The sequence below is a fragment of the Zosterops lateralis genome (genome assembly GCF_965231275.1).
Source record: "Zosterops lateralis genome assembly, chromosome: 2".
NCBI classification, from domain to species: domain Eukaryota; kingdom Metazoa; phylum Chordata; class Aves; order Passeriformes; family Zosteropidae; genus Zosterops; species Zosterops lateralis.
This window is the reverse complement of record NC_139763.1, coordinates 18,007,548-18,016,692: the sequence shown is the minus strand read 5'-3', so window position 1 is coordinate 18,016,692 and position 9,145 is coordinate 18,007,548.

The window sequence follows — 9,145 nt, the reverse complement described above, 5'->3', positions numbered from 1 at the left end:
GGAAAAAAAAAAAAAAAAAAGAAAGAAACCCTAAGTCTTTTAACATAATTTGAAACCAGATCCTCTTCAGAGGAATGGAAAAAGAAAAAAAAAAAAAAAAAAAAAAAAAAAAAAAAAAAAAAAAAACCAGGAGAAGAAGAAAGCTTATCCTGAGGCAAGGGATGAAGGCACACTGCAATATTTCCAACTAAAGGTCGCTGGTCCCATGACCATCCTCCTACAAACACATACTGCTGCTCTGAAACAATACAAGGCTCTGGGCACAAATGAAGCGCGACTAATTCCGTGAGATTTATTTTCCTGTAGAAGAATCCAATCAATGTGCCTCACGCTAATACTGCTCTGACTGTATTTGCTTTTAGAAAGCGTGGCTGGGACGTGGAGGCACAGAGCAGGAGCCAGCAGGATTAGAGAGTCTACTCTGACGGGTAACAGCAGGAAGGCCTCTCCACCTCGGGATGGGTTTTCAGCAGGAGACAGGAAGCCATCTCCTCGCTTCTCTTGTGTTTAGCACTCATCAAAATTCTTGTGTTTAGCTCTCATCAAAATTCCCTGCCCTTATCAAGGAAATGCACCTTCTTTTTAGCACATAGCAATGAGCTTATGGTGAAGACCACAGTTATGTTAGCACAACTGAGAGGGTTGCAGAAATAGGAGAGAGCAGCCAGGAGATGAGAAAGGGCAAAAACTTCTTGACTCCAAAGAAAACACTTGCAGAGCACCCTCCTGAGAGCTCAGTTGGCTTCAGCCAGGCTCCTGGCTCTCCAGAACTACTTCCCAGGCCTTGGCCCAGCACATCTGCTCCCTCTCAACATCAGCTGCATTTGCCATAGTAATGTGAATTTCACAATATTGTTTACTGATAGCCCTTCTGCTCTGGTATAAAGAAAAATACTCATACGTTAAAAAACAAACCAAAAAAGCATTTGTGCTATGAAAGACAAGTTTGATAATGTGAACTCTGATGACTCGACACATCTAGAAGAAAAATGTTGCATGAAATCAATCATTTGTTAATATGGGCTGATTTCACATCTTTGTGGACCCACACAACAGGACAAAGTTCTATACCTGCAATATTTCTGTGTAAATTTGACTAGGTATGACACAGGGTTGCTTTCCCCCAATTTGTCCACGGTTTCTCACAAAGACAATCAACTTGGTCCTGTCAATATAATGTGAAAGCAACTCAAAATAGAGGTGGTTTTCTCTCTATACACTCACATGCCCACAACAAAGCAAAAGATTGTGGAATTAAAAGGGAGGCCATTGGCTTTATCTACTCCCAGACAGAATAAACAGATTAATGAAGTGTGAGAACACCTGCTCTCCTCTGCCATGCCCTGCCACCAGCACTGTGTCAGAAGCAGTGTCATGACATGTGGTGAGCTACCACAGGAGCTTGCTCTTGCCAGCTGCACACTCCCTGCTGCCTTGTTTGTGCCAGCTTTTATGTTGTTCTTCAGAGCTCTCTGTGAGCCAGGGTACCTTACGCAATGCACAGAAACAGCCTGGCCATAACTGATGACACTTCTGTTGTTGTCGTGAGTCAAAACAGTGCAGCAGAAGGTGAGCCACTAACCAACAGCCTCTGCCAAGGAGAAAGCAGTCTGAGTGACCCTGCATAGATCATTTTGTCCTTTACCTCAGCTTCCATTTTCAGAAATAAGAGTCATTTAGAAAAAGGCCTCATATTAGAAATGATGTTTTTGTTCTGAATGTTCACTGGTTGTTTTGGCCAGACTTGTTTTTGTTTTCCCGTGTTTTCAGTTTCCTGTAGTTCACTTGTTAATTGGAGGTTAAGCTGGAAGAGGTGGGCAGCCTCTTCCTTCAGCATGCCCACTGTGACCAGCAGGGAGCTGCTCCAGCACACAAGGCCCTGGCCAGTATTGCACAGCATCTGCTCTGGGGCCCTATCAGCCTCTGCACAGCTGGCTGAAGCTCTTCCAACACAGAGATACTTCTCTGCTGTGTAAACCTGCACAAGGTTTGGGCACAACATTGCTTCGGGAGATGGGAGTCTGAGAACCAGCTCAACATTCCCAGAGAGCTGAAATACAGTGTGTTGGTCTGGATTTTGAACACAAGTAAATTTTATTTATGTGCTGTTTAGGTCTCAGACAGATGTTCCCTCTAGAACCAGCAGATTTACAAAGACAAATTTAAACAAATTTGGATCCTTGGAAGTGGGATAGGTATGTGAAAAGAACGGGAATCCAGCTCCTGGCCTTGCACTTGACACCTTTCTCAAGGTTCTCTGCTTTAAATTGGAAACCTGACATGTTAAGAAACTCCTAATTTGAAACCACCATTTCCTGAAAAATATGAAACCTTTCAGATTCTAGAAAGTATTATCAAAGTTCTTCAGCAGGTACAACCAAGATTCTCTCCACCAATGCTCTAAGTGTTTTCAGGAAATATTGAAATCAGCCAATAGCAAAGGCTGCTCTCTCCACAGTATCTGGTTTTCATCTCCTAAGTGAAAACATTCCTTCTAAGTGAAATCTGTAAATTTCAGATACAGAGGTATCAGACAGCGAGTACTTTGTTATATAGGAAAACTTTTTTATATAAAAAAGGTTTATATATAGGAAACTTTGTTATATAGAAACCTTTTCTAGATTTTTTTTCTTGCTATCATCTCTGAATCCTGAGATTTAACATTTAGCCTTACTGCAGCCCTCCACATAAAGCAGACACACCTTAATAACTAAGGTTGTCTTGGATACAAAGAATGCATGGCCTGATACATTAGTGACTGGCCTCTTGCTCAAAGTATCTTTCACAGTTTCAGTGCTCTGAATCCTAAGGCTCATAGTGGACTCAGAATAGGTCATAAAAGTTGCTTTCATTTAAGTACTAATTCCATGTATTTCAGCATTTTGGCTGGAACATGTGCAATGCAGAATATGGCAGGAATTCTTCCAAAGGACAAATTTACAAATGCAAATATTTTGATTTGACAAAGCCATTATGCAACTTAGGCTCAATTCTCAAACTCAATTCAAGTTCCAATAAGCCAGCTAGTGGGATGTTGCACTTTCTTTCAAACCTCATCAACAATAATTGTGCTACACTGAGTAGTTCTCATTTGTGTGAGATTCAGCACATTTTATTTTCGCAATTTCATATGGGTTTGTACCTGCTGAATCTCATCTAGAATTTCAGTATAACTGCAAAATTGCAGTTATAAATTTGTTGCACACATCATGAAAGCTGAACTTCTTATATTACACAAATACATAGGGAGGGCCTGAGTATGAGGAAGATTCATGAAACCATCAACACCAACAAATAACTGCAAATAAACAAGAAGGGAGAATTAAATCTGGTTCTTTTAAAACATTTATAATCCTCTTTGAAATATTTTGCAGCTGTTTTGAGAAAGGACATTGATGTAGTCCAGGGACAGTCAATGAGAATGATAAAATTTGATTGTTAACATGCACAGAAAGTCTGGAAAAACATGAATACCATAAATTGAAATCTAAGCTTTTAACCTCTTCTGCTGGTGTTTCATAAAGGAATGAAGCAAAACCAGCAGTATCACTCCAGGGATAGGACACTGCATTTTGCAGAGCAATAACTGAGCAATAAGGGAGCTCCTTGCTGTGGTTTTAGGAATAAGAGTTCTGTTGGCCTACCCTGTGGTTATATAATACCTCACCTAGCCCTGAGCAACCCTGAGCCCAATTCTGAGCTCTTTGAGCATTTTTATTTAGATGTAAGTATTCCCTCATTTACACAGGTTACACCAGTGTGTCCTGTCTGCACTAAGTTCACATCCAAAGATTCAATTCAGTAAACAGGGAGCACACCCAAGCCCTATCACTTACTTTGTCATTTCACACACATTAAAGATGAGAACACAGATAAATTAAAGGACAGACAGATTTTTTTTTCTTTCTTTCTCTAGGGAGGGGTGCTGTTGTGCACATATACTGCCATTCTCACATGAGGGTACATGTACCCCAGGAAGAGTGTATGTATCCACAGTGTTTCCTGTGCCCTGAATTACTGTTAGTAATTCAGTAATTAGTCTGAGGATGCACTGTATTTCCCCTCCTCCCCCTTTTCTGTCCTCACTCTGAGCCTTATTTGATGGCATTTGTTTTACTTCAAAGGGAATTTAGACTGAAAATAACCATATGTTACTCAGCACAACCCTTTGCTATGGCTGGATCCTGGTGTCAGAGTTTTGACATTATCAGGCTGATGACAAACAAACCTTTTGAAATTCCAGCACCACCAGGGCAAAGAGCTCCCTAGTTGAGTTAAGTGTTAAGTGACCCAACTCACTCCACAGGCTGTCTTCTGATGAAGATAGAATGAAATGTTCTGTTCTTCTCTTCTCCATTTCACCTTCATTTCTCGCCACCAGACAGCCTCTGCTGCTGCAAATTTCCACCAATTCATTTAACTGACTGAATTTTAAAGCTCCACCTTGTCTGCTAAACTCAGTAAGCACTAAACATTAAGAGGAAAGGGAGCAGTAATTTTTTTCAGAGTGAAAGCGTGAAAAAGACATAAGGAAGACATTAAGATGACTGAGGGCACCCTTACACTGAGCAGTGGAGTATGGCACAAAGATCTTCAAATGTCATGCAATAAATGAGCTCCAGGACATGCAGCACTGTAACTACATCAGAACCTCATTATTCATGGGCTAATTACCCTTGCTGAGAAGCACCATATTAATGCAGTTATGGTATTTCCAAGATGCAAGGTCCCTGGTTTTGTGGCTAAATCAAATCCAAAATTCATTTATGTAAATACAAAACTTTTAAAATAGTGATTTCGGCAAAAGACAACATTAAAAACCCCAGACACAATCCTCCTAAGCTTGTCATTGTAGGTATTTTCTGTAAGGCTAAACTCACTAGGAAGCAGAAACAAACCTGAAATCTCTCTAACGTCCTGCATAGCAGTCTTGGCAGCTTTGTAGAAGAGTGCAGCTCACTCTCTTTCTCTGCTTCACTGTGAGTAAAAGTTTGAACTAAAGCTTTGTCTCCTGCCCTGAGCAAAGGAGGAGAACCATTACATTCATCCTTTCCCACCAGTTCCAGTGCCCAGACAACTACTGGCCGCAGAGATAGAGACTGACATTGTGATGGTGATTAACAAATTCTTTGGGGAGGTTTTGGTTTCATCTCTTAATCCAGTACATATTTCACAGAAGCAGTTTCAAAGACCAGAAGAAACCACCCTGAATTCCCTGCAGCCCACAGCAAAACAAGCTCCACAGGACCACATTTCAAATACTCTCCCAAACCTGGCAAAGAAATAACTTAAGGAAAGGGGCTCCTTTTTCTTCCACTCCTCAAAACAAGTACTCTGGCCACTGTGTTACAAGGGTGGGCTTCCAGGGCTGACACTAAGTCCCTTAAAATCTGTTTCTGAATAATTTTAAACAAGTTTCATCAAATTAACCCCACTACAACCATTAATCTATCAAATACCACTTCTCTCAGATCACATTGTTCTCCTCAAACATCCATACAAATATTCAATGTCATCATATTAAGCACCTTCGAACTGCTTGGTTTGGACCTGCCTTTGTCCTCTAATTAGGAGCAATGGCATTTCAGTACTATAAATCCATCATTGAAAAGATGAATCAGCTTTTGCTTCAAGCACTCAGCTGAATTTTTTTAAACTGACAGTAATCCCAAAGCCCTCAGGTGTGAGTAGTCATCAGCTTATAAAAAACGTTTACATTACATGTCTGCTCATTTCCATGAGTTCCTCCTGAGATTAAGGTAATGTATCCATACAAGCTGAAAAGTGAAAACCTCTCAGCTCCAATATGCACTTGTGTTGGATGTACCTGAACACGGTACATTGTGATCATTCGCTCACTTTTTTATCCCCCTTTGTTTACCAAGGCAGATATTGCTCAACCAGAACTCTGTTGCATCAACAGAAATATTCTGACTTGTTACATTGGCTGATATATTCATGGCTTCTATCAGAGCACAACAGCATACAACAGCAGAACAAATCAACAACAAAATTAGATGGAGCCTAACCATCTCCAGCAACCATTTCAGTTCACTTACACAACCTTACAGAGAGTGCAGCCTGCTCCCTGCCTGTGTTTCCCAGGGACTCCTCAGACACACATCAGGAATGAGATATGGGCTAAGCAGGTAAGCAGCACGGTCTCAAGTGCCTTCTCACCTTAGAGTTCCAAGTTCCAGTCCCGTTGGTGACTGGTGATGCACTTTTCTGAGGACCAGCCTGTAATGCCCTGCTCTGCTTTAGGAGGATGCCTTGCATTCACTGGACACGTGTGTGACATGGAACTGAAACTACCTGCCTATAGAACACCTATGGGTGCTGTTTAGGTGTTCCTTAACCTGTCAAATGGCCTTCCTGTCAGGAAAGGAGAGCCAAGGAAGGCCACCATTAAGCTGCAGGGCTACCAGAATAGAGCAGTTGTTACCTGGCTTGGGCACGCAGGCACAAAACACACCTTTGATACAAAACTGTGCAAAAAGTAAACTTTTCTCTTAAACTATGCTTACTTACCCTCTCTGAGGCAGAATTGGTTCTTATTGAGCCCCTTTTGTCTTTTTCAACCCGTTTTTTCAGCATTTACTCCAGTACGAAGCCCTTCGAGCCCTGCAGGCTGTTACGGCTGTTGAGCCGCGCCACCTTCTGGCCGTCCCGGGAAATGCAGGTGGCCGGGAGCCACCCCCGGGGTCCCCAACTCCCGGCGGAAAGGATGGCCCCGTGCGTGTCTCGGCTGTCCCACCCCGCCTTCGGACAATTCAATAAGAACTCCTCCCACAGTGAAGTATTTTCTTCCTAATATACAGACAGAATTCCCCGAGGCAACTTGTCTGCTGCCTCTTGCCCTGTCCTTGTGCATCTTTGTGAAGAATGTCTCCACCTTCTCCAGAAATACCTCTTAATATTTGACATTTAATATTTGATTAATTTATGTTTGAAGAATGGAACTAGTTGCCCTCAAACCTTCTCCTCTCCTCTCCTCTCCTCTCCTCTCCTCTCCTCTCCTCTCCTCCTATAATCATCTGGTTTCTGTGACTTTTCAAAAAGGATAACATATTTTTGCAATGATATTAGTTAGCAAGTTCTCAGCACTCTGAAATACACCTAAGCAGAGTCCACAGACCTTTTTCTTCTATATTTATCTCTAGTTTGTACAGACAGTCCGCAATCAACTTGATATTACTGTTGGTGGTGTGCTGTTCCAGCTCTGCTCTTTAGCACAGAGCCAACGCTGGTGGCTCCATACGTACAGAGGTCTGTCAGAAATATATTATTTGAAACTTTGATAGTGCAATTCCAAGGCATTTCACGGATTGCCTAATCTCCTGCTACTGAAACCAGGCAAGTATGTAAAAATTATCTATTCTGATTAATGATAAAACCAGCTCTCAAAATTGTATTAAAAAAAAATTAAGTGATCTGAAAAAAAAAGCTTTACAATTATTTTTGGTTTCAATCTTATGGTCATTCGACATCTATTACTTTGATTGCTTGGCAATAATAAGAAGATATTATTTCACACCTGATATAAATAGATGTATATAATTTAATTATCTGGGTGACTGCTTAAGAAATTCTGCAAAACCTCAGTGATTTAAAGACAGGTTAACAGGATTACAGATATGTTAAGCCCATCCTGCTTTCAGAGGGAGCTCAGGTAACAAAAACAGTAAAATAGTGCTCATATGAGAGTACCAGACTTCTCAGTTCCTGCAGTTCCTGCTTCCTAGATGTCTGTAAGGCAGGTCTGGCCCTGAGCTGCAGCTTTGTGCCACTAAGTGCAGGACTGATGGGACCTTCAGACAAGACAATAGGTTCTCACCTATTCCTGCAAGATGTACTCTTTGCAGAATGGTAGCAACCATCAAAAGCAGCCACAGAACAGTCCAGTTTGAAAGAGACTTTCAGGGGTCATCAAATTCAACCTCCTACTCAAAGCACAGGTCCAGCTCTGGGAAAGTGCATCATGACACAAACAAGTAGGATTGCAGCTGGCCACCCTATGGAGTAATATCCCATTTCTCATAGAACTCATCTGGCACATTGTAAACAAATGGCTAATCCTAAACCGGAGTAAATTAAATGCATGTTTAAACACACTTCAGTGATCGTATTTTAAGGGATTTGAGGATAGATCCCACTAATACCCCTTCATAAAATATTAAATATTGTGGCAGGTCTCCATAAAGTACTTCTGGTTTTATATCCTGTATACATAAGTTCTGTCCCTCAGCAATTTTTTAATTGCACAGAACTAGACTGATGGAACAAGAGAGCTTAAGGGGCAGGCGGGAGATGAGTTTGCTGCATGGAGTGAAATTAGACTGCCACTTAAAATAAAAACCAGTAAGTATAATATTGCAAAGATTTTGCATGTCTTTTCATGTGAGGAAAAATACATGATACCCTTTTTACTAAAAAATGAGGGCTGAAATGCAGGATAATTTAAAACACCATTTCAAATTATGTTCTAAAATTAGAAAGCAGAAAACATTAAGATTATTAGGACTATTTTACATGTGTACTTGAATTGTCTGTTTCACTGGTTTCCATTACACCAGGATCAGGAACCTGTCCCATCCCTTAGCCTAAATATGACTTGCTAAATTGAATATGAAGAGGATGCATTATAGATATCAATATTTAAATACTGTGTTTTGATAGAAATATGTTCAAATTTTTTAAGTTTTTAAAATTTATATTTTTATCATATTAAAATAAATTACCTGCCTCATTTCATGTACTTGTGTTAGAATCACCTTAATCATAAATTTTAAACACCAAGATAGTGGTTTGCAATTGGTTTAATTAACTAAAATGTACTTCAAGTGTTGCAGATTGAAAAAGGTCAGTTTATAGTTCATAGAAATAGTTCACCTGAAATGAAGGAAAAAGCTGTCTCTCAACCTGAGTGAAAGAATGCTTTTCAAAGGCATTACTAATAAAAGGAAAGTACCTCTAACCTCCAAGATGTCCTAGGCCCTTCTGCCAGTTTCCAGGAGCTGGCTCAAAGATTCTTTTGTGTTCCTTCCAACTCAGGCTACTCTATGATTCTGTGACTCCATGAAATTGTCTCATAACAACCAACTTTCCAAAGGACAGGGAAAGTTTCCAAGCCCAGCTTCCAAGA